At 50.9% G+C, this 26,369-nt stretch overlaps 1 long non-coding RNA gene across 3 annotated transcripts in view; it reads right to left on the reverse strand.

Moving 5' to 3' along the window:
• The window catches only part of LOC135575306 (uncharacterized), a 49,180-nt gene extending 23,535 nt beyond the window's left edge, over positions 1-25,645 (reverse strand). For 2 of the 3 annotated variants that reach the window (XR_010465802.1, XR_010465801.1), the window contains exons 1-2: positions 20,991-25,645; positions 782-20,585 (exon numbers count right to left, since the gene is read on the reverse strand). This is a non-coding gene — a long non-coding RNA (uncharacterized LOC135575306). The remainder of the gene's footprint in view (positions 1-781; positions 20,586-20,990) is intronic. The other variant, XR_010465800.1, reaches the window with a different exon arrangement.
• Positions 25,646-26,369: the final 724 nt, after the last annotated feature.

Here is a 26,369-nt window from a genome sequence, read left to right on the forward strand (position 1 = left end):
CTGCCGGTCCCCAGAACACCCACCGTCAGTGACACCCCAGCTACACCTGCAGCCGCAGGTATAGGCACTGCAGGTCAAGGCACCAAACCAAGCAGTCAGAAGCAAAAGCTTTGGGCTCTGGATGTACTGCTGCCTCTCACTTGTCAAGACAGAAGATGTGCTGGTTTTGCCTTCCTTGCACCTTGTGCAGAGGGTCCTTTTGTATTCACACACCAGGACTCCCACAGACACGCGTACAGGCAGAGTTTATAATTCAGTGCTTTGCACTGGAGATGTTCAGTAACACACAAAGACTCATGTTGTTTTGAAACTGATTGCAAGTGAGAGATTCATCAGTTCAGACAGTAAAAACAAAAACTTGTTTTGAAACTACAGAGAAACACATACAGTTTTTACAACTGAAATGCATATTCTCAGTAAAACCAAATGACATTTTCTTGCCCAAAAGCCCTTTCAGGAACCTCCCAGAGCTCAGGAAGGCTGACAGAGCTACCCTGACCCCCGAGCTCACCCACCTTGCTGCTCCTCACTGGACACTGCCCAGAGCGGGCAGGCTGTGATCGCACACCGCACCACACCACAGGCATTGCCACTGGCACCACCATGATCGCACACCACGGCCACACCACAGGCATTGCCACGGGCACTGTCACAATCACACACCACGGCCACACCGCAGGCACCACCACGCCACAGCTTCCCATGTGCTGGTCCGGGTATCACTCACCCTCGCCCTGTGCAGGCAGTTCAGAGCAGCAGTGTCCCCGTACAAACAGCCTACCTGCGTTCTCCTGCGGCGCCTGATCTCCAAACACACAGAGGAGAGGGAAAAAAAGGTAAAGTCTTGATTCCATATCTTCCAGAGGCCTTCTTGGTGCTGAAGCTGAAGGCTGCCGGCTCCGTGCAGGAGTTCCCAGGCGTCTCCGGTGGCACTGCCAGCCCTGCAGGGTCGGGGACCTTGCGGCTCCTTGAAGGTCGAGCGCAGGTCTCTCACTCGAGCACAAGTTGGCCGTGGCGTGTTGCAGATCAGTTGCAGATCAGCAGGAATCCCCGTGGCTGCTGAAGCTCCGAGCGCAGCCTCTGGTGTGCCCAGGGACCGAGGGCTCGGGCTGAGCTCTGCTTAGGGCTCCCGCACCCAGACCAGCCCAACGCTGCTGGAGAAGTTCGGAGGGAGCAGGTAGGGGCTTGGCAGAGGGAGAAACGCAAAATAAACCAAGGGGACAGGGTGGGAAGGGGGATTGTTTCTCATTAAGGAGCTTTTGAGCTGCTGATCTCCAGGAAGACTTTGAAAAGAAAGCGCAGAGCCCTCCTGGCAGGGCAGCCAGCCCAGCTGCCCTCCCCGCGTCTCACTTTTTGTAAATTCTGGGAAACACTTTTAGACAGACACTGGCACTCATAAATTATACAACTCATTTGCATATTCCAGTCATGAGACATTATGCAAATGTGACCTGATTTGCATAATGGATTCCTCTCGTCGCTTCACTTGCTTCATGCTTTTAAAAAACAAAATGAAATAAAATGAAAGCAGGAGAAGGTGAAAGCAGCAAGTTCCCAGCGATGTCGCGTCTCCTCCCAGCCACACCGTCACTCACCCCCACCTGCCGCAGAGACTGGGGCGAGAAGAGCGAAAGCAAAACAACAAAGCCCTCACACGCGTTATTTGTCTCATAATTACAAGGAACTAACTTTCCCCTGATTGAGATGCTTCACCCCAAGCGACGTATCTGAGCCAATTAAGGATCCGAACAGGAGCCCCGGAGCGCAGGGCGGTGACAGACAGCAACCCCGCGGGTGCTGGGGTGGGGGCCTGGGGTGCGGGACCCCCAGGAGCTGGTCCCTCTGTGCTGCCATGAGCCTTTTGTGGGGAGCAGCTTCCTTTGGGGGAACAGCTCTATTTGGGGTGACAGCTCCCTCTGGGGTGAACAGCTCCATGTGGGGTGAACAGCTCCCCTGCCTGAACTTGGACAGAGCTTGTCTTCCTGAAGGATGGAGGGAGAGGCTAGGGGAGGGGGATGCTGTGATTGTTTATAGCAAAATATAGCTGTGACATGTGGGGAGGATGAGGTGGGAGTGCCAGCCGCCCCCAGCCACACTCCAACAGGCAGCTGTCCGTCTGTCCGTCCCCGTCGGTGCTGGCTGGGCTGCAGGCTCGTCCCTGCCCCCCTGCACCAGTGAGCGCAGAGCTGTGCCAGGCGGCTGGCGTCCCTACCCTGTGGGAAAAGTTAACTGTAATTCTTCAGCTTTTAAAATCAATTAACCCGTGTGTTAATTAACGTCAAGTCGACGGGAGGAGGAGGAGGAGGGGAGAGCAGGAGGGAGGAGGGAGGAAAGAGCTGCAAGGGCGGATGGCAGCGGAGCTGGCACGGTGCCATCCATTCAGTGGCAACGCCACGGCTCTGCGCGCGGCAGCGGGTATATGTTACGGGGGCCCTGAGCGCGGGCCAGACAGCGCGGGAGAGCCCAGGGAGATTATCCAGAGCCAGGAGCACACGGCCGGCAGCACCGCAGCAGTGCCAGGATTACAGAGCGGGCTCCGCCGCCAGCCCTTCCTCGGACAGACGCCGTGGGCTCCCCTGCCAGCGCCATGCAACTCGGACTTTTTGCACTTTTTCCCCCCTTCAAACGTCATTCTGCCGCAGTGGAGCCAGCACAACGGATGCTTTCACACCCTGCGAGACAAAGGCCGTCGTCTCCGCCATGACACCGCTCCGTTCCGAGCCGAGGCCGGCATCTTGGAGTCTTTAAAAATAAAGGGCAAAGGGAAATAAGAACAATAAAAACGGCAACAGAAAAAACCTCAACAGCAAACCCCTTGTGCCCGTTCTCCATGCCAGGGGCAACACGGGCATCTGTCGCAGCAGAAGGCGTTTGCGTGCGGCTTTTTTTTTTTTTGCCTTTTCTTTTTCCCCCGCAAGCTGTTGGCGTGTTTGCCATTCAGGTTCGTTTACAATTAACTCCAAAAAAAACCAAAACCAACCACACCCAGCCCAGTCAACAACAAACAAAAGGGAGCAGCCGACATGAAAATGCCATAAGAAGCTGCAAGAATGCGAACTGCAGACGGTGCCATTTGCCATTCGGACAACTCCAGGGAAAGGTGCCAATTTTGCGGCTCGGGAGAGACTCCGAGAAGGGAGCGTGAAGGTCTCGGAACAGCACGGCGAAGGAGGGAAGGAAGGAATACCGCTCTTATAGGGCAGGATCACAGCTGCATACAGCCTCTGCTGGGAGGAGAGGGAATGTTTATCGCTGTAGCGAGAGATCCTGTGTATGCACATCGCACACAGAGCAGCGTGCATGGACACACATGCACACACGCACAAAAAAGCCTCAGATCACTGCAGATTAGGTGTGTGAGCGTGGGGTGTATGACGGAGCTGTGCGTGTGCCGCTGTGCACACACACGTCTGCATGGGGATGTCTGTGTGTGTGCACGCGTGTCGTATACACACATGCAGGGAGATGCATGTTTGTGTGCTTGGGTGAGAGAGAAAGACACAGTGAGAAAGACACAGACATACACACTCACCCAACGTCAGTATACATCCCACTTTTTGACCTAGGTATACACAGAAGACAAAATAAAAATCATACTCCAGCAGCAAGCAGGCAGGCAGAGATTTATCTACATTCACTGCTATCACCAGGGAGATGAATGGGGCCGATCTGAAGCCCTTCACAAGATCCACTATGGGAGTGAAGGAGGAGGAGGGATGCCACACAGACATGCACAAACTTGAAGACAGAGGTTTGGAAGGTGCTCCTCGTGCCGCCCAGGTGGCTCTCGGAGGGCAGCGAGCGCGGGGCCGGGGCGTCAAGGGACAGCGGCTACTCACGGTCTGCGCTGCCGAGGATCCTGCAGTGTGCTGTGGGCACCGGGCGCTCAGCCAGCGACGGGCACTGGAAACAAAAGGGAGACACAAAAAATAAAGTCGTACAATGGGAATATTAATTGCCTCTCTTGCGGATTTTACAAAACATACAAAATGTTTTCTTTTTCTTGTGTTGTTTTTTTTTTTTTTTTTGGTGTGGATTGGCGTGCTTTCCTTCTGTATGGAAAATATTAGCATGGGATTTACAGCCCAGCTACAGGGCTCAGGATTAACAGCGCTGGCATCTTTTGGGCATATTTTTTCTTTTAATGAATGAGCTTTCGCTGTTAATGAGGAATAATCGTTTGGCTAATGAGCTTTGAAACATTAAGAGAAAAGAGGTTTTTTTCCCCGTTAATCGCCCTGGTGCAACCGCACGGATGGATTACAAAAGACAGCAGTAGGAACGCAATACAAAGGGGGGGAAATGTCTCCTGGAGTGGGATAAATGCAGAGATGGGTGATGCGTCCCTGCATCTCCCCGTCCTTCTCTCTTGTACTCTCTCTCTGCCAACTGCTCTGGGTTTCCATAACTCCGCAATCAAAGTGGATGCTCGGGAAAGATTATTATAGTCAAACAGCGAAGCGCCGGCTGTTAATGTCTCCAGTGTTTAATCATCATACAGTAGAATGGTTTTATGCATATTTCATTTGCATATCATTAAACCGCGCTAGCGCGGGACATTCAGAGCTGGAGAGGTACAAAGTTGGGGGGAGAGGGAGCGCGAGAGAGGGAGGAAGGTCCCTGCGATGCCTATCTTCAAACCAGGGACTTGTTCCATCATCTGTCTTCTACTTTCACTAAAATCACGATGACTTGGAAACCTTTGAAGTTGGATATAACCTTGGATTCTTCTAATTCCAGCAGAGTGATGTATTAGAGAGGGGGAAATGATGCTGCGCTAGACATTTAAAGGAATATAAGCTCCAGTGGAATGGAAATAGGAGCTCTTTGGGGAACGAACTGGCAGAGCCAGCCACAGCTTCGACAGCCACCACACCGCTGGGTTAACACTAGTAAAGGATATGAGAATAATACAAAAGAAATGAAGACAACATATACACTAAGATGGGGATTATATTTCTCTACTCTTTTTTCTTTTCCTTTTTGAAGGTACAAAGAAGGATGGAACCAGCGGTAACTTACACACTAATTAGTGAACAGTTGCCTCTTTTTGTGTTTGTTTTTCTTCTCTCTTTATTTTGGAGAGGGGTGTTGTCACCGCTGGAGTGATTAATCAATTATTTGGTAGCTCAGATCCTTCTCCACTGGCACTGATCAGGAAGAGAAGGTGGTGGTTGCAGGGGGAGGAACACAGTGGGCTCTTTGTAGATCTTAGACATGCACAACATATTAATTGGGGTCTTTATAAAGCTCCCTCAATAGACTGTTTCTTTCCTGGAAAAACAGCAGCTGGTTACCCACCGTTGGCGACTCTTCAAATATCACTTTTCGCTGGGGGCAGTTCTGTCGCTGTTTGTTGTTGTGCTTCATTTTTTTTCTCGGCGGAGGGGGCTGCGCGCGGTGCTACCACTGCCCACCGCTTCCGAAGGGCAGACAGACAGAAACGGTATCGAGACAATCTCTTGAGCTGAATGCGGAACTTTGCTTCAAAATGAAATGCTGTTTTATATTTAAATTCTCCTCCTTTCCCTCCCCCACTTTTCTTCTCCTCCAAGTCTTTGTCTTGGTTATGAATATTCAGATGAGCCGTGATGTGATTACACTGTACAATTACTTGTGTCCATGGTGGTGGCGAAGGCACTGAGGAAAGACAGAGTCAGACGAGCTTGGAGCTCATTTGGGGTTTGTTTTCCTTGTTTTTCCCCCCATCTCTGTAGCGCTGCAGCACATGCAGATGTCGCTGTTGTTCTTTATAAAGCCCTAATGATATGCAAAAGCATAACGACCCCATTTGGGTGCACAGCACCAATGAAATATTATTGGGGGGGGGGGAATCCTGACTGAAGGAATGTCCACATAAATTATTTTTATTTAAATGAGTTGAAGAGGTGGTGGTGAGGCAGAGGAAGTCACATGAATACATGCATAATGTTAACATGCAGAAAGGTTATCGCCAAGGAGAAGAGGGTCTTTTGCATTGTGCTTGGGACAAACAGGCTCATTAGGGAATAGCACAGCCCACCGCCTGATTTACTGATTTATCACCGCTCACGCTTGCACCAGGGCAGCAGGCACGCTCGCTGCCCGAGGCCGAGCGCGGGGGCTGGCTGCGACATGGTGCCCAGTTTCCACCTGGAAATCTCCAGGTGGTGGGAGGGGGCAGGATGAGAGGGACCAGAGGGAGACGTGTCAATGCCGCAGACCAAAGGAGGGTCCGTGGCAGCCGGGAGGTGGTCTCGGACACAGGCGCTTCCCGAGGGACAGAGCCCAACACAGCACCCGGGGCCTGGCCACGTCCCCACGGGGTCAGCAGGACATGGGGCTGCGCTGCCGCTGGGCCCGGAGCCGACAGCGCCTGGCCACCGTGCCAGCCAGGGACAGAGACCAGGAGCTGGGCAGGTCCTCTGGCATCCACTTTTCTTAGAATGGTATCACTGGACGTGACAAGTACACAGGCACAGAGGTGGCACCAGAACCTGACCAAGGGAGGCTCTAAGCAGACAGTGACCAGGTGTCCTCAGCAGGCCCTGTCTAGAGGGAGCACTGGGAGCCCCAGACAGGAACGTGCTCTGGTCTCTGCCTGCCTCGGGACCAGCGTGCAGGGGCTGCGGTGACCACAGCAGATGGACGCTGCTGCCCCACGCAGGCCCAGCTACAGGCCCGTGCAGCTGCCGTCCGCCCCCGTGCCCCCTGCAACCCTGTCACACACACACTCTGCAAACGCACCTGAGATTGAGCAGAAGGCAACAGCCTGCCCGTTCTAATCAAAACCAGGACACCAGTGCTGCCTCTGGGCAATAATCTCAAAGCCAGGCTCTCTCTGCTTGCAGTTTCCAACAGCATGCAACAATTCAGGACACAAGGGTTAACCCAATCACCAACCTAACTCGGAAGTTAGGAGTGAATGTCCTGTCCATGACCACACAGCCCTTTCAAAGGCATGCCTAAGACATATTGCCATCCCAATGAAAAGGACTTTGGGTGCTAAAATCAACCTGGACCCATGCGAGCAGCCCAAAGCCGGTCTACGGTAAGGAGCCGAGCAGCCACGATGAGCTGGAGTGAGCTGAGCAGATCACTTCCACCTTGTCCACCCCAGCTGATCGCTTCTTGACCCCAGAACCGCGACACTGCTGGCCCAGAAGGTGCTGCCTGACCCTGCCCCATCTTTCTGGTCTCCAGCTTCAAGGCAGCTCAGTACAGAGGCTGCCTGCCAAAGAACGCATGGAGCCTGCAACTGTGGAACAACCAAAAGAAACACCAAGTGACTCTATGCCCTGGTCATTGCTGCAGGTCCTGAATCCTTCCAGCCTGGTTTGCCCTGGCAGCACAGCAGAGACCTCAGCCTGAACAGAGCCCTTGCTCGCTGAGAGCCCCGTTCATCAGGGAGGTGAAGGGATTAATGAGGCAGGAGCCTTAACACGGATCTGCCTTCAGGTGGGATGTGAGGTGTGGAGGTGAAGAGCTGGGGGTGCAGTCACACTGTCCCCTGCCCCTGCTCACACTGAGGACAATCCAACCGCACAGCACAGCCAGGCAGTCTCCCCTCCGCCCGAGCAGGAGAGCAGCAACACCGCACAGGAGAGCATCCAGCACCAGGACTGGAGAGCATGCAGCACCATGCAGGAGAGCATCCAACGCTGTGCAAAAGAGCATCCAACACCAGGACAGGAGGAGGCCAAGGGCAGGAGAAGCTGAGAACCACCAGAAGAGCACCAGCAGTCTGTTGGTGCTCCAGACAACCCCTGGGAAGATAGAGTCCAGCAGCTCAGGACAAAAAGCCAAGTCAGAGTCACTGTTTCTGCGAGTGCTCCCACGGAGGAGGAGCAGGAAGGAGACCATGGGTGGAACAACGAGCACGGAGCTGCCATTCGTGCAGCAGATCCGCAGGAGGCAGAGGAGGTGGCGATGCAGCGAGGGGTGGCGATGCTCCCTCTGCCATTCCCCAAAGGGCCGGCACCCTGCTCTGCAAACACCGACCTGCTCTGCGGGGCTGCCAGCTGCACCGGCTGCTGCCGCCTCCTGACATGCACGGGTGGGGGGTGTTACCTTCATGTCCCAAACATTCCCTGATTACAAGTCTGTGACCAGCTGGAAGCGAATCTCCCCGTGGAGGCTTTAGGAAGGGGCAGCTCTTGCAACAGTGCAGGAACCGTTGCTCTGCCTGTCAGTTTACCAAATACCCTGAAGAAACTGCTATTTAGAAAAAGGAAATTCAAGCATTTATGGAACATATTGCTATTCAAAAAGCCAAAAGAATTGTTTTGCAAATAGTAGCACTGCTGAAGAGTGGAAAGAAGTACATCAGTCATTTGATATTACATATAAGCAGTTTATTAAAGAATTAAATATTTATAGACTATAAAGCAAGCAGGGCGATGAGTCGCAAACAGCTTGCTGAGAAATATGTTATAAACAATGAGTCTGTCAGTGACTAATAAAGTATGGAGAACACAAATGTTTTATAAAATCACCAAGCCAGCTATGAAACTCCAGAGCTGAGATGCTGCAGGACCCGCCGAGGCTCCTGCTGCAACGACAGCCCAGAGCCAACGTAGGAGGGACAGTCTCTGGTGGGATATGTGGAGTGCAGACACATGCTGAGCACTCATGGGAACGCACATGATTCAATGCCTTAGAGAGACTTAATTTTTCACATTATTTTAAACAGAGATCTATTATAGGAAGTTCAGGAATTTTTAGAGTTCAAGACACTTCCCTCTTCAGTTTTTCACTGTGTCTGCTCTTAGATTTCGAACAAAATTATAGTCTGTGATTCAGACTGAAATTCCTCTCTCTGCAAAGCCCTCTCCTTCCCCCCAAAAAAGAAAAGCCCTGGACAGTCCAGCTACCAGCTTCCCTGTTCTGAGCAATCCTCCGGACGGACTCGAGGGCTCCGGCCTGGCCAGGTTTGGAGGAAAGCAGCTCACTCCATCACAGACCTGGCACATTTACAAAGGACAGCTGAGATTTGCAGAGGCTGAGGAACAAACAGATCACAGCCCATGAGGACAGGAACACCTTCGTGTTTGCAGGCACTGGGGAGACGGCGGCTGACAATAAAAGTGTGCGGTTTTTCTTTTGTGAAAAGGACAGGTCTCATTTTTCCACAGAATACAGAAGTTAGAGTAATTTGGGGGGTGATTGCTGTTTTATTACTAGAGGAGATGAAAGTTTCTCCAGATTGTTTTTTATTTTTGTGAAGCCAGCCCAAGGCCTAGAAATAATTTCTAATGTAGGACGAGCTGACACCTTTGGTCATGTCACAGCTGATCCCGACAGCTGTCCCACACTTTCAGGTTTGGTGGGCTGGCTGAAGCTTCCAAGTGGAAGTGACTCTATACTCTAGAATTCATGCTCTTTGCAATCCACCTGCAGGACCCCAGCCAGCGCCAGTCCCTGCCCAGCCAGGACCAGTCCCTCCCCAGCCAGCACCAGTCCCTGCCCAGCCAGCACCAGTCCCTCCCCAGCCAGCGCCAGTCCCTGCCCAGCCATCCCGCAGAGACCGTCTCCTCCAGGCATCAACCCAGTGCGGTGTCTGTGGGGGACGGAGGGGACACGGGAGCGTGAGCGGAGCCACTGCCTCCCTCCTTGCCTCAATTAACTCCCTGTGAAGGGCCATCTTTAATTAACACAGGAATAAGCAGGCTAAGAGATAACTGGAGTTGGTGAAGACAGATTCCATTTAGGATGTAGAGAGAAACCTCATTTTGCCAGCTGTTCTTTCTGCAGTTAGACAAGGTGGTAGATTTTAATCATCTGAAATGTAATTAAGACAGATACTTTTTTTACTGTTAAAATGCAGTAATTATTCAAGCTTATTTGCCAGGAAGGGTATATCAGACTAAATTTCGGTTTAAATAGCAACCTTTGTTGTCTTGTGTGGAAATTATTACAATTCAGATCTCACCAGACTTTTAGGCTGACACAGAATGTTTATAGAAAAGCACAGTCCAATCAAAGGCACAAACCCCATTAGTTCTAGACGAATTGTTTGAATGGTCCCTCTCTCAAGAGCCCAGAGCCCATTATCTTCAGGACCATCTCCAGCAAAGGGCGGTTGCTCCCTAGGAGCACAGAACCAGCCACACACGCTCCCCCACGCTGGTCACCAGTCCCACTAAGGACTGAGCGCTGCCAGAGTCCTGCAGCACGATGCCCAAACCAAGACCAGATCTGCTGAGCTTCACTGTTCTTTTCTTGCAGTCCAGCTCTCATCAGTCTCCATACCAGCACACATGACATTTTTACCCCTCAAACAGGTTTATTTACGCAAGTGATTTTACCAAGTATTATTCTATCACTCTCCTTCCCTGCAGTCCTAAAATCAGGGAAGACACTGCAACATCTTTAAGGCTACTGGTAGCAAGGATCTTTCCCCATTTCACAGACAAGCTGTTTGCAGGACACAATGGTCTGTTCTGGATCTTTTCTCATCTCTTGCTGAAGACTTCAGTACTGTGCTCATTTCCTTCTTGGTCAGCCCCACTGGGCCATCAGGACACCTCAATATGTGACATAACTCACTGACCCAGGACTTGATATACTTTCAAGTCTGCATTCCCTCTTTGGTCCTTTGCTCCTTAGGTCTTTATCCCCTGTCTCCAGGCACTGTCAGCACTCTTAGCTCCAGATTCCCCGCTCCATGACCGACTCTCTTCCTTCCACCCAGGCGTTTCAGTGGGTTTTGTATTGCTTGAAAAGTAAGCACTGCTGGACCTGAAGCTCCTCTTCTCCCTTTCCTGCCTGCCCCTCTCACACGACTCCACTGACACCTGTTTCTAATGCTGAAACCCAGGGCCCATCTCGTTCCTCAGTTCCCCTTGTCTGCTGTAGCGATGTCACTGGGGACAGGGCTGCAGCTTTCCCTGCTCCCGAGGCATGGATGGAGTTACACCAGAGTGATGGGCAGATCACTCATGCTTGGGTTGTGACGTCTCCTCCCCGCCACCTCCCCACATGAAACCTCACTGGAATTGCTGCGAAGTTACCAGGTCCCCAACCCCCAAGGCATCCACCTCACCTTCTTTTTCAGGACATGGAGAACATTCTCACCCTGTTTATCCCCTTACCCCACAGACCTGCTAGTAACATTTTGCACTCTGAATCCCTTTCCTAAGTGTTTGAGAAGGGCCTTACACTGTCTCAATAAACAAAGTGTTACAACCTTGCTGACAGACAGAGAATGTGCTGCCCAGCTCCAGCTGGATGATTTCTGCTTCTGAAGCCGTGCTGGTGCACAGGCAGTCCCACCAAGCAGACCTCCTTCAGGAGATTGCCTCTTTTCCAACAGAGACAGGCTTTGCTTTTGCCATTCCAGGACAGATTGCGTCCCAGCTGCGGGGCTCCTGCACGGGGAACAAGGTGTGCACAGCCTGTCGCTTCAGGACCTGACTTGGATGACTTCTCACATCTGCTGTCATACCTGTGAGACACTTGCCTTGCCCCACCATGTGTCTGTCACACGGATGGATGCGGCTCCACAGCAGCAGCTCTTCAGAGCCAGGACAGTGTGGAGCTGCATCCACCCAGCTGCCTCCTGAAGGTACCAGGAAGAGACAGGAATGTCAGGGCAGTTGTGTGAACCTTCAGAGAGAATGCTGCAGAATGACAATTATCTGTACATTTAATCCGCCGTGGGTGAACAGCCTGGCTGTGCCACAGTAAACAGCTCCTCACCTGGCGTCAGGACTGGAAAAGCTGCCTAGCCTCGAGCAGCATGCCGTGCCTGCTCCAAAGCTGGATCACACCTCCGTGAAAACAAGTGCTCTGTCGTCCTGGATCTTACGTACCTAACTCAGAACGTGAACATATTTCAGAAGAGAACAAATCGTCTCCGGGCACAGTGTCTCCCACTGAGCAGCTCTGAATGTACCTTATACAAAGTAGATGCTGTGCCATTCTCACAAATTCAGGTTTTAAATACAGCAAATACACACGTGCTTCGTATATTTTGTTATATATGTCCCCTACTTACATTAAGATGGGTTTAATTTACTTTAATGGACTCCTTTAAGGAACATTTGTCATGCCGGCAGCCTGCGAGTGAGGCTGCTGCTGACGCGTCCCTCCTGGCCGCCTGGACAGACGCACAGCCAGGGGATGCTCACGAGTGCTGGCTTGTGTCCCACGGAATCGTCGCCTCCCACAGCCACGTGGAGCAAGCGCTTGCTGACGTGATGTATGGCTGCTGCGCTGCCTGGCAGTTCAACGCCACAATCCTTCATCACCAAAAATAGCTGAGAGTCCACCCGGCATCCCTGTACCCCAGAGCAGTGAGTACCGAGGTCCTGGTCCCTTCAGCAGATGTCAGATGTTTTATCGGGGTTTGATCTGACGTGCATGTACAACTCCAGGGACTAGAGGATGTGCTGCCACCCCCCCCGTGGCAGCATCGCCCCCCATCAGGTCTCACCCGGACACCTCTGGTCCAGCTGCCGGAGCTCCAGAGCCAGCATGAGGGGCAGGAGCCGTCTCAGCACTGGGAACACGGCACGAGTGGAACTCGCCCTTTAGTATGGTCAGTTCTCCCAGTTCAAACAGCTCCAGAAACCGCACCCTCAGTGTCCGAAGAAGGGGTCTACAGCAAACACCATGAATATCTAAATGTTTACATTGCCAGGACAGAAATGAGCTAACCTGAAAACTGTACAACTGCAAGACAATAATTTCCACAACACCTGATTATTCCTTGGTGGCATTGCTGCAAACGCACTGGTGCTTGATTGTGTAAGATAGTTGTGTGCGTGTGTGTGTTTTGTTTTGGGTTTTTTGTTTTGGTTGGTTGGTTGGTTTTTGTTTTCTGTTGGTTTTGTTTTGGTTTGTTTGTTTGAATGAATTAGAAAGAACGTTTGGCAGTGGACAGGCTACCTTGTAACTGCCTGCAGAGGTTTTCTTCCGCATCTCGTTCAAAAGATCATGATTAAGACAACTCCTGATTTATCCCAATTGATTATTTTCCTCAGTTTCTGCTGTCGGAGATTCTCGTCCCCGCGGAGGGCTGGGAGCCCCGTGCAGAGCTGCGCACTCGCGTTCGGCAGCAGAGCCCCGGCCGTGCTGGGATGGGGGTTCACGTGCAGTGGGACTGAGCTTTGGGCCCCCGCACAGCAGAGAACCTGTAAGACCCTTTTCCAACAGACAGTAACTCAATAAACATCCCTGAACTTGTCATCTACAACAAACACAGTGTTATTATATAAAAGCTTCCAAATTGACAATGATCAATATGCTTTTAGGAGCCATCAAAGATACATCACCTGTACTTACTGAAAGAAGAGAGACAATTTTAGAAGCTACTGCTAAAGTCCGCTCCCCCCTCCTCCCTTTAAAACCAAACAAAAGCTTATAAAGAAGGGCACACTGGTTCAGGTGATGCACACTTTCATTCTCTCGACAGTCTTACCAAAATGCTGCTATGGTTTGGGAAGCTGCTGCTCACCTTGCCACCGCCATTTCAATGGTTTCTATGTCCAGGTTTATGCCAGACTCATGAAATACAAGAGCAAAGGAACACGAGGGGTAAGGCAAATGTACGGTGAGAGGAAACACCTAAACCCTTGCTGCCCTCATGTTCTTACAGCGCATTTTCCTCTGGGACCCGCGGGGACAGGAACACCATCGGGCGTGCAGGTCAAGGACCACAGATGGTGCTGCAACAATTCTCCTTCTCCTCCCCACCTTGCTGCCAGAAAAGAAGTTCCATGTGTCCGTTTCTCCCCACAACATATTCATTTTAATCTCTTATTTGGAACTGGAATTATATCAATGCCTGTTACAGAAATAATTGAACTCCCAAAATGCCCTTTACTACCCCAAATAATTCTATAAACTTAAAGATGCCCAGGTTTCACTAGTGTCTTGTGTCTTAAGCCTTGGTGTATTTTACATGTAGTCCAACATGCAAGGTCAAGCTTGGCTTGTACCACCTTGCCCTTGTCCCAGAACAAAGCAAGGGGTCAGCACAATTACTACGTCTCAGCTTACAGGGATCTAAGGAGCCATCAGAAGTTAGTGCCACTTGCATCAGGCTGCTCAAGGTCACACCGTGGGCCACTTAACCCCAGTACCCTTGGGGCCAAACATACAAATCACAGAAGGGTTTGGGTTGGAAGGGACCTTCAAAGGTCATCTAGTCCAAGCCCTGCCACGAGCAGGGACAAAGTTGGCTTCTCCCTGCCTCCGCACAAAAGGTGTCTCTGAGCTCTCAGAAAACACGTAATGCAAAATCACAGAAAGATTGAGGGCCGACAGGACATCCAGAGGTCATCTGGTCCAACTCCCTGCCCAGGGCAGGTCTCCTCAGATGGGGTCGCTCGTGTCAGTACACATTCAGCTGTGTTCCTGAAGATGACAACCAAAATCTACCTATGAAACTGTTCAAAACATGAACAGTTACATTTAACTGGAGAACGCACACGTCTGCTAACACAGACAGACAGATGGACCAGAGAGCTTTCAAAAGAACCCCGGGTGTCCAGGGACTTCAGGTTCTGCGCTGCTGATCTAATCGAGTTGCTATTTAAGCCATTAATTCTTAAACATAGAAGACAGATTATTCCCTTCCCCTTGGCAGCAGCTTCTTCATGTTTGAAAGCTGTTGTCGTATCAGCCTCCTCTACTGCTATCATAAAATTTGCACCTAAGAGCCAACCAAACAAGACAGAAAACGGTTTGGCATGCTGCCTTTTGTACTTCTGCTGATTCATCTTTTTAGAAGTATCACACAAGCAACCACTCTAGTAGCAATATCGCATTAGCACCAAAAGCTTTCCAAAGTTGATTCCTAGCCTCCATTTACTTTCATAAATAAATGCAGAGAATCAGGTTGTTATCTTATTACCAAACACCATGAAAGACTGGACCCAAATAGCACTTCCCATCCAGCCAAGCATCCCACAGTTTTGTTCATGCCTATAGAAATACTCTGTTCTAATAAGTCCTAATAAGTCCGACCCTTTGTCATTCGTGGTCAACAGATGCTCCTGAACAACAACAGGTCAGGTGGTAATCTCATCTGGTCTGCAGCCAAAAAGCAGCATAAGACGCATCAAGATTTTGCACTGAATCTCTGTGGTGAGTACGTAGCTATCTCCAGCAGGACAGCAGCTCGTGACGTTGAGCACAGGTTTACATCTGAGAACAGAGAAAGCAGACTGCAGCACAATGACGTCTGGCCTGGCTTTACCAACATGCAATAAAATATCTTCCTCCTGCACCACATAATGAAGCAAACAGCACATTGCCTTTAAAGACCGTCTTGTCCATCTGCTAGAGGTCACAAGGCTTGGATCCTACTCTGAGCTTTGTCATATGCTTCCTTCATGACCTGGATCTATCACAAAAGGGTTTAGGGAAGAGCAAAGAACTCCAGTAAAATTGGAGTATTTATCAGCCACTTAATGGAAGTACACAGGGGCCTGGATTCTTTAGTGTGTTTTAAAAATCCAAGGAAAGGTGGAAGAAATTATAAATAAGGAAAATAACACAAATTCATCATCTCAGAAGGGAGGATGAATGACTAGCCAGCAGACACTAGTGCCAGGAACGCAGCAAGTGTGAGGGCCCAGCAGGGATGCACTGTCCTGCGTCCCGAATGCAACGGCTGAGCTTGCGGGGAGAACGTGGGGACATGGCTGGATCCAAGCACCGTCCCCCATGGTTCCTCTCCTGCTGCTGCTGGAGACAGAACACGGGACCGGACGGGCCATGCAGGGCTTTTTTTCTGGTTTTAGAAGTGAAGAGTGTACAGACCTGCTCTCAAGGTTACCCTTCCTAAATCCTCACTGACCTCTCAGCGGTCGCTGTGAGCAGCGGGACATGCTGAGGGTGCTCACAGCCCAGGGGCTCTGGCTGCTGCCAGGGGCTCTCGGGCCCCATTTCACCGTGGTGCTGGAGCCCTGGTTGCGCTGCCAAGTGGCTCTGCTGCCAGGGCTGGTGACAGCCCGTGTCTGTGCTCAGCGGTGCTGGGTCTGTGCTCGCTCCTCTGCCTTCCTGCAGCCTGGCAATGCCTGTCTCCATCCCAGACAGAGTCTTTCTGGTCCTGTTGCTGCCTCGGCACCATCCCATGCCACTGGTGGACACTGCTGCTGCGGTCTCTCACCTCTGCTCCGTCCCGGTGCCCTCAGCCCCCCTGTCCCCTGCACTGGCCAGGAGACCCCCGGGACACTGATCTCCTCTCAGAGGCCACTAGCACGCACAGCCTGCACCTCTCACCATGGCTCTGTCTCGCTCTTCCCTTATCCACGTATCTTCAGGTTCCCCCATTGCTGTGTTACAGTTCCATCAGACAGCAAACTTTCCTGAGCACAGGCACTGCGCACACCCGGAGCACCCAGAGCACCCGGTGGGGGGGACGGTCCCACCACACCAGACCTGCATGCTGCTCCAGCCTTTCCGCTGGGAGAACTCCCTCTGTGCAACATTCCCGCCATCCCCACGGATCATTGCTTTAATTTAAAGGGGTTTTTAAAGGATGTGATTTTAATGAGTGCAAGGCTCAGACCAGAAATACTGTATTTCTTTCTCCTGAATGATGAAGTAGGCACTTGGACTCTCTGCATTGATTTCTAATCTGCCATTTCATACTCTTGACAGTGAGCCTTGGAAATCAGGTTCCTTCGGCTGCACCGGGAAAGTTTCCATAAATAACAGTAGCTGAGGCTGGTCAGGCCAAAAGGGATGACCTGAATGCCAGAGTCACAACCTCACTCAGCCTACAGCTCTTCAGAACAGCAGACACACATAATAGTAATAATAATAACAACAATAACAGCAATGAGACCAGATGTGTATGGACTCCCATAAGAAGGAACTCGAAGTGGAGCTCTGCTCCTCAGGACACACACAGGTCCCCCCTTCCCAGGGAGGGCAGAATGGTTGAGAGGCTGGGAATTAAAATGGCCTGAATGTGCTGATCAGAAACGCAGATTGATGGGGACACCACGAGCACACTTGTTCTCAGACACACTCCTGGGCACACGTGGTTTGCTCACATTCACCCTGTGCTGGGTGGTAAAGCCTGTTCTTGTTTCCTAAGAGCCCATCTTCCAGAAAACCCCCAACACAGCACGCTGCATTCTGCAAACACTGCAGCAACTACACTCCCTCCTATGAAACCTTGGGTTAGGTTGCCAATGAAAAATGCCTAGAATTAAAGTGGCAAAAATCTTCCTTTCCCAGATGCAAAGGAGACCTTGATTATTTGCTGCAATATGGCAAGGTCTGGGTTTTTTGTTTCAGGCACTTCTGGTTCTAAGGTCAGGAAACATCCTCTCCCCTTAAATACCGACACCCCAGAGATGTGATCCCCGTATGCAGGGATGAGCCCGGTCCACACAGCGACACCTCAAGCCCGGCGCACACACCGGCATCGGCACCGCGAGCCCGGCGCACACATCGGCACCGGCGCTGCGGCGGCTCCGGCCTCGCACCACCTACTGCTGTGCCCATGTGGAGCCAGAAATGTTCTTCAGATTCATGCACTGCTGTAAAGTCAGAGCTGTAAAGTCAGATCTTTTCCTCTTTTAAATGTGACCAGCTATTTACTCCCTAACAATTCTGCTTCAGAGCTGATTTAGCATTTTTATTGGAATGTGAAAGCTCTTAAAAGAAGAAAAAAATCTAATCAGGCAGAAGAGATAGAAAACTTGCTGAATTTTTTCTCCCCCCTTTGCACCCCTTCAATCCTATCAAAAGCACATCTTCCATTCATTGCTTCCCGATGTCATTATGACAAGCGGCTACAAATCAATAGCAGCAGCAAAGGCAGGCCGAGCCGCACTCACCAAGTGATAAAGATTCACTCTCAACCCCGATTTGCTAATAGCACATAATAGCAGCCATTGGCGCCCCGCATTAAATCATACATTTCACTCTGCGTTTATTATGGGATTTTTAAAACTCCTCACCAAATTGGATTTTCTCGACGGTCTCTAATTTCCACATTTATCATTTAAAATTAAACTCCTCTGTGGGGAGGGGGTTGGGAAAAGGGGAAGGAAGAGCGAAGCCATGCAATTCTGTATTTTCTTCTTTCTTTTTTATGAAAACCCATAAATAATCCCAGGTATCATTGCCATCAGCCCTGGAGTTTTATATATATAAAATACCAGAACTTAGGATAGAATAGCTTTGGGACTCACCTTACCTTCATGCAGCCCTGCTAAAGAAGAGGAAATTAAAGAGGAAAACAGATTTTAAATAAGAAATCCAATAAACAAAATAGTCAACAAAGTAAGGTGGTATGAAAAGCACTATAGTAAACTACTGTGGATCTCCTTGGTTGGAAGAGATAAGTAGCAAGGAAAAGATGGACAAAAAAAATTTTAAAAACCCAACAAAACACACACAAATAAAACCTGATTATCTCTTTTCACAGAACATTTGGCAAATAAAGTGAAAAACTAACAACACTAATCTAACTTTTCTTAGAACTAATTTCTTTGTGAACAAGGAACGGTGAGATATGTGAAACCATTGTTCTCTGAAATTTCTGCTTTCAGCCCACGCATCGCACCGGTGCCACCGCACCAGGCTGCGGAGGGACAGCGACGCGCAGCACCCGCGGGAGCACACGCGCGGTTCTGAGCTGCCGCGCTCTGGGTGCCACGAGGCAGCGACGCGGCTGCACACGCTCTGGAGGAGCCAGGGGACCGGGGCTTTGGGCCTGTGGCCACGCAGACCACGGGCTGAGCACCCCAGCTGGGACCAGTCGCACGGCTGTAGCGGATGGAACACGGTCTGCTGCCCACTGGTGCCCATCAGCTGGGGTTTCCACAGCTGAGTGAGCCCGCGGTGCTGCCCGGGAGCGCAGCCCTGCTGACAGTGCAGGTGCCAGCTGGCCACTGCTCACCACGGGCAGGCGGCTGTGCCAAGGGCTGCGTTTGTTTTAGCCGCTGCCCCAACCAGAGGCAACCCCTGGCCTGACTACTGCAGAGGAGCCAAAGCGAAACAGTAGGAAAGCGAAGGAGCACCCTGCTGAGGAGGGAGTGTGGAAGGGATGGGACGTGCCTGTGGCAGAGGGGACCGTGCTGTCCGTGACTGCAGCGCAAGACCCTGACAGGCAGACCCTCGGAGAACCTACCAACAAATCCACGATCTGAGCAACCAGAGGGCTGTCAGGAGAGGAGTGACCAGGGAACACTCTGTCTCCCTTCCTGGCCCACTGCCAGGACGAGACGCTTGCTCAGAGGACAAGGGTGAGAGTTCCTGCCCACACCAAGCACAGCATGAAGCAGCACCCAGATCCCAGGCAGCTGGAAGCACTGCGCCTTAAGACGTGAATCTGAGTCACCACACCTTAAGACATGAATCTGAGTCTGCTGTGAACAAAGGCCAGAGAGTTGTGGAACAGCAGGTGATGTGGTCATGCACCGTGGGTTCAGCTTTCACCGCTCATGACTTCCAGCCATGAGATATGAACCCAATCTAACATCCGGTTCATACAATCACATCAATTCACAAGCTACTAAGCAGGTTAACCAGGAATCTGCTTAAAATGACTTGAAGATTTTTGTTCTGGTAAGTTTTGGTTTCAGTAAAGAGTTCTTGGTGATAAAATTCCTCATAAGGTCTTGCCAGTTCAGCTGCCATGTATCAGCCACATCACAGGCAACACTCCAACAGCTTCTGGCCTTTTTGCAATTGCATCAATGTCATTCTGAATCCCAGCTGAATGAAGGAACACCTGCTGTTTTACTCTAAATTTACCTTATCTTAAAACTTACAGCAAGTCACAGAATTCCAGAGCCTCTCCTTTGAGCTGCTACCCACTACCCCCAGCACCCGCAGTACCTGCAAAGACTGGCAAGCGTGAACGCTCCCAAGAATTCGTCACCTCGCACAAAGAACATCCTAGTGTGTTTTTTCCCTCCTTGAAAGTGCCAGTAACTTTCAAGAAACACAATGTTTTCAGGTACTGAACCTGAGTATTGGCACCACTTGATTTAATGAGTCACAAATTGGATGCCTGGCACCTTCATCTACAGTCAGAACATGAATTTGGCCAATGCAAAACTGAATCACAACATTCTTTCTCTAGAGATATGTGTTTAAAGTTAGAACATCAGTAAGAGTTAATCTAGGAACAGAGCATAGGGAAAGAATGCAATATTTCAGGTTGAGCCTTTTTACGTCATTCATCCCATACAGCAAAGGGCAAAGCCTCAGCAAGGTCAGACATCTCACTTCATGTGAGTAATTTAAGGATGTGCTGGGGTCCCATTTCTTTCTCTTCCCGTGTCCACTTTTCTGCGGCCTCGCTAATTCCGTTTGAGGCTTTGTGCTGGCGTTTCTCCACTGCTCAGTTTTGTACCTGTGTTCAGGCACACAAACAGTCCCGGGGTGCTGATGACTGTGAACACCAACCCTTCCAATGCCTCCCACCCACAGTCATGCGTTTCTTACTGCTCCAGAATCCCAAACATCCTGTGGTTTATTGATCCACCTGACCATGCTTTGCCACTTGTGTTTATCTTTTGCATTTCGCCCGACATCAGAATGGGAAGCGCGACACGTTACTCTCCAGTTACCCCCAGGTCTGCCACAGGATTCCGCGGCGGCCACCCCGGATCAGCCGAGTCCAGGTCCTGGAAACGTAGGAAATGCAAGACTGTTGTGTAGAGACACAGATTGATTTAGTAGGTTTGCAACAGAAAAAAAACAAACAACCCCACAACAAAAAACATCAGAATCTTAATGGTCAAATCCAAAACGCAAACAGCCTTTTAAAAATCCACATGATTTGAAAGAGCTGAGGGTCAGCAAAAATGTAATACGGCAGGAACTCCCCCAAATTTACTTTTATTGTTATTGTACCGCAGCAAGTAAAAGGTTTAGCCAAAACAAATAAACCAGGACTTGCACAAGTTGGCTTCTTAAGCTAGCACATTGTTCTCCCAGTTCTGGTATCCAGCTCTGCTGGCCCATCCCCTTTGGGACAAACACACAAGACAACAGAAAATAGAAGTTGTAAAATGTTTTTATTGTCCTACCTCATTTGAGGGCACGCTGAAAGCAGTCTCTCCTTGCAGCCTATGAAGAGGAAGCTCTGGCACAAGCCCGGCGGGTGCCCCAGCCCCGCAGAACCGCAGCCGACGCGTCCGTGTGGGGCCAGGCAGCTGGGGGGCACCTCGCTGGCACGCACTGCGGCTCCTGCTCACACCACCACACAGCGTGAATGATCTGCAGCAGTGAACCATAACACACAAATAACCCGGTACCCGAGGCTGCGGAACCCAGCCAGTGGCACCCGAGCTCACACACCTTGGCTGCAGCTGCGCCAGGAAGTAGACACAGGACATTGCCAGCATCATGTCCTCGGCGTTATAATTTGTTTTTTTCATTCTGTCAGTGCTCAAACTTGTTGACCTTCCAATCATACTTGCCCTTTCTGTCCTCATCTTCGCTTTCAGGGAGGACAGCAGTTTTATTACAGGGCAATTGGGAGCGTTCTTAGTACAGTCATTTGTGCGAGGCGGTTCGTGCATTACCGGCGCTTATCAAACAGTAACAGGGAGGCAGGCTAAGGCATTCTGACTTTGGGAATGCTGGAGGCCGGACAGAGGCACGTTGGCGGAGCCATGGACAAGTGTCTGCAGACGGACAGCAGCTCTGTGAACTGAGCTCCTGCTGGGCAAGCTGCAACATTAAATGCATTTGTACTACAGTGTAAAGAAGCTAGAGCAACGTTGTTGCTTTCTGAGAAAGGTGAGAAGCCAAACAATGTAAAGAACAGGGATAAAATGCCTGAGTATCCGCCAAAGTGATACCTCCTGCAATGCATGACTGTAAACCGATTCACTGCCATCTCCCTGGTGAAAGGAGGGCGTTTCGTCAGCCTGCAATGGGTGCTGAGGTTTGGCACTGGAAGGCAGCTGTTCCATGCTTCAAACCAAAGCTGCAAATGCCCTCAAACAGCTTAAAGACATGCCTAATTTTAAAACATTCATTTAAGTGAGCCAGACCTACTTTTGACCAGCACAAAACTGAGATTCTGGCTAGAACAGGGTTTTTTGTTGTTGTTAATTGGTACCAGGCAATGAAGATCACCTACATTTCCACATCCTACCTGTCAACAGAAAGATCTGAAAGGTCTCACCTGAGCTCCGTGTCACCGTGTTAATGCAGTGCCTGAGCACCTGAGTGCTGGGAACAGCGGCGTGTGGCACAGCTGTCCCCTGCATGGCCACCGCTGTCCCCTCCTGCCACCACTGTCCCCTGCATGGCCACCGCTGTCCCCTCCTGCCACTCGGGGAGGGACAGACCCTCGTGCAGCAGCAACATGCAGATAGAAATGGAGACCCGTACCTTTAAAGTTCTTAAGCACTAAATCACCGATGCAGAGCTGCAATTATATCAAGTTATTCTGCCAACACGAATCCTGGAGATACATATCCAAACCAGCAAAGCTGATTAGTACTGTGGGAGCTCCCTGCATGCTCCTTCAAAACACAATTAAAAAGAGTTTTATTGGGAGTAACACAGAGGTTATAGGGTCAGAAGAGTTTCCATTTCAAAAGGCAGCAGGATACAAACTAGCAGGAAGGGGAAAGTAAATTGCCCAGGTTTTCTGCTAGAAATATCATGGGTATTTAAGCAGCTGAGCTTCCATTTCTTAACAAAATTTTATCCTACCATTTCTAAGGAAAACAGAACAATCAGTGCAAAGACACTGTGACAGTGTGATCTATGAATGGTGAATAACTATTTTTCCACCTACAGCAAGTACAAATTCTGCCATCCTGCTTCAAACTTTGGGCTTCCACATCGATCCTTACAAAGAACAGATAATAATCCTTTTGACTTTCTGCATTTTAAAACTTATTATGATTAAATGAGAAAAAAATGTTTTAAAAGTGTAGAGGAAGCTCCAACAAAGTCTCCTTGTCCAGTATTGCTTTAAGAAGTCAAGAATACAGTCTCCTAAGCCAACAAAACCCAGAAATGTTTCCCAGTGTTCACAGTTCTTTTTGTGACCCAGCCTGGCTGTAGCAGCTACTTTCCTGTAGGCTTCACAGAAGAAAACTGCTTTTACTAGTTTATACATATACATGTATATATATATATATACATATAACTGAAGTGATGTGCAGAGTTTCTGTGAAATGTGGCTCTGCACAGACAAAAACTTGAAAGATTTACTTGGATATCACTTAGAGGAGAAGAGCTGTTGGATCTGACAGAAGCCATCTAATACCAAATACAAAAAATTCCTCAACGTCCGTCAAAGCAGCATGCTTCATCTGAATGACAGATCGATCTTGCGTTGTCAACCTGATTTGAGGTTTCCAGAAGCTACTTGGCTTTCTTCAGACCACGGCAACGTTGTCTCCATCTATCCGAAGACATTGGAAGGGTAAGATTTTTGCTCAGTCGCTGTCAAACCACAGAACCGCCCAGCACAGCCAAGGCCAGCGCGGGTTTGCTGCCCGGGAAACCTGCCCAAGGAGCACCCCACGTGCAGATAACACGGTGCATTTGGCAGGAAGTAATCCTGTAGTGAAAATGCTACTCGGCTTTTATATACACTGATTATTTCACGACACGCAAAAAATGTACATCTATGTGCTAGCTCTTAAAGAACTAGCTTTCTAAAGAAAGGTTTCATTTCAGTAACACTGATAAGCCTGAAATCAAACCAGAAAAAACATAACATTCTCCGATAAGGCTGCAAACCCCATCCCGTGGCCCCCTCGGCAGCCTGGCCGTGCCCGGCGCAGGCTCTGCTGCTCCCCGCTGCCCACACGGACCTGCCGGAGCTGCAGCGCAGCCGCACCGAGCTCGGGTCACAGCCCTTGGCCTTCATTTCTTGCAATCTGCCAGCCACAGTCACACAAACTGGGGTTTGTACTTAATGCCGCAAACCTGGCCGCGCAGCCCGCAGCTCCGGCTGTTCCCACGCCCGCTTCCCGAGCGCGGCCCCTGGGAAACGCAATGAGAGGGAAAATGTTTACAAGAGACGGACTCGTCACAAACTGCGCCCTGCCAAAGCCTTGGTGCCAACATTCCTGCGCTCAGTCTTACCAACGTCGAAGATCTTCACAAGTTTGCATCTTTAATCGTACCAAATCAGCTTATTTTTCAGACCAGCTAATCGAGACACCCACATCCAGTGAATGTCAGCAGGGCAGCATATTGTTTTTCACCCAGGGAGCAGAGCCCATTATAAATAACACTAAAACCTTTGTGAAGATGACTGTCCTCTCCACAGCTTACAGCCTAGAGGCTTCATTATTGCATTGACCATAATTCAATTCATCCCTTCCTAAAAGGTCTATTTCTGCAGCCAACCCCCACCCTTGAAAATACGTCCAACTAATAATTTCCGATTAATGCAGTCAATTACTAACTCTCCCCCAGCCCCTCACTATCACCTGATTGGGCCACAATGGAAAGGAAGCGGCAACTAACCAAGGAGGAACAGAGGTAGGGGTAAAATAGCAATAAAAAGTAATTACATAAAAATGCTAAACATATTACATGTGTTAGTTTGCTTAGCCCAGTGGGCTCGACAATTCCAGGTTTTTGCCATTGTCCATGCTCAGACAGACAAGAATAAGAGAAACAGCAAAAGGATCTTTCAATAAGATTATTAAATCAGTGCATGAAAAATAAGTCGTCATTACATTGCAAAAGGGAGAGAGAAACTCGCTGAAATTTCTTTCTGCAGATTTGCCTTTGTGATCTGCAAGGTGCTGTTCTCCTGCTTACACTCTGTTGCCCTGGCAACGTACTCCTGTAAAATAAAGATTATTAAAGCGCATATGATTATTTGGCCGCACAGTGAATGAGGCAGCCGCTTCTGAAATTCCTTATCAGAGAAATTCAATTTTAGCCCAAATTGTGTTTTCACTGCCTCTCAGCTTCTCCCTCCCCCCTGCAATACCAATAAAACCATCATCTCCCTAGCTGTACATGATATTTTGTCACTAACTCTTTCATGCCTTTCCTTTCCCATTCCAGGTTTTATTTTTATTCTGTCAAAGCAGAATGCTTCTCCCAATTTGTAGGTGGTTTTCTTCCTTGCAGGTTTTTTCTGGCAGCTTTGGCCTTTTCTTCCCTGAAACACAGCATCACTCAGCAGCCTCTGCACAGGGGCAGCGGGGTTGGGCACGGAGCAGTGGAGTGGGGACAGACATGGAGCAGTGGAGTGGGGACGGACATGGAGCAGTGGAGTGAGGACGGACATGGAGCAGTGGAGTGGGGACGGACATGGAGCAGTGGAGTGGGGACGGCCATGTCCCCGGGGTCCCCGCCGTGTGTGCCAGTGGCAGGTCCCTGGCTGGGGGCCCGGAGGATGCAGCTGAGCGTGGAGGGGCTGCTCGGGATGTCACACCCACACAACCCCCTTGCACACCCGGGGTGCCTTGCGGAGCTGTTGAGGCCTCGGCTGCCATTAACCGTACAGCACCGCTGCGGGTGCTGCCCCTGTGTCCTCGGTGCCAGCAGCAGGTGACAAAGCACAGTGAATGGCAGACGCGCGTGTCCAGGGCAGCGGGAGGGCCCGGCGGGCTCGGCTCTGCGGCCCCGGCACAGACCGGCGGGCTCGGCTCTGCGGCCCCGGCACAGACCGGCGGGCTCGGCTCTGCCGCTCCGGCACAGACCGGCGGGCTCGGCTCTGCGGCCCCGGCACAGACCGGCGGGCTCCCCCGGCACAGACCGGCGGGTTCGGCTCTGCGGCTCCGGCACAGACCGGCGGGCTCCCCCGCTCCCGCTCGGCAGCGCCCGCCCGCGCGGGGCCGCCGCGGCGCAGCAGGGGGCGCTGCCGCCCCGCCGCCGGCGCGCGCCGCAGGGTGGAGCGCGGAGCCGCGCGCGAGCCCGGCCCCGGGCGGCGGGAGCGGGACGGGAACAGAACAGAACGGGTCGGGAACGGGACGGGAACGGAGAGCAGCGGCCCCAGCGGCGGTCCGGGAGAAGAGCGGCGCTGCCCCCGGGGAGCGGCGGCCCGAGCCGCCCCGTCCTGGACAGCGCCGGGTCAGGGTCAGGGATGGGGAAGGAGCGGGGGGACAAGGAGTGACAGAAGGTGACAAGGGGGTGGCCTCTGTCGCGTGGGAGCTGCACAAATTAACTCGAAATTCGGGGAACAGCCCCGCGCTGGCCGCAGCGGCACCTCTGTCCCGTCACCTGTCCCCAGCCCCGCTGCTGTAATTAACGAACCATCGCGGCAGGTGATGGAAAACTCCAGAAGTGTGCGACCCCAAGCAGGGGCGGCACCGCCAGGTGGGTCCGTGGGTCCCCACTCGTGTCCCCGCTCCCTCCCGTGCCGCTGGGCTGGAACTAAAATCCTGGTAAATGTGCCTGATTCACCACACGCAAGGGATTCCGTTTCTGCAGGTAGTCTTAAAAAATTATGTTGACTCCAGAATGGAAAT

The sequence above is a fragment of the Columba livia genome, chromosome 13 (assembly GCF_036013475.1).
Source record: "Columba livia isolate bColLiv1 breed racing homer chromosome 13, bColLiv1.pat.W.v2, whole genome shotgun sequence".
NCBI lineage: Eukaryota > Metazoa > Chordata > Aves > Columbiformes > Columbidae > Columba > Columba livia.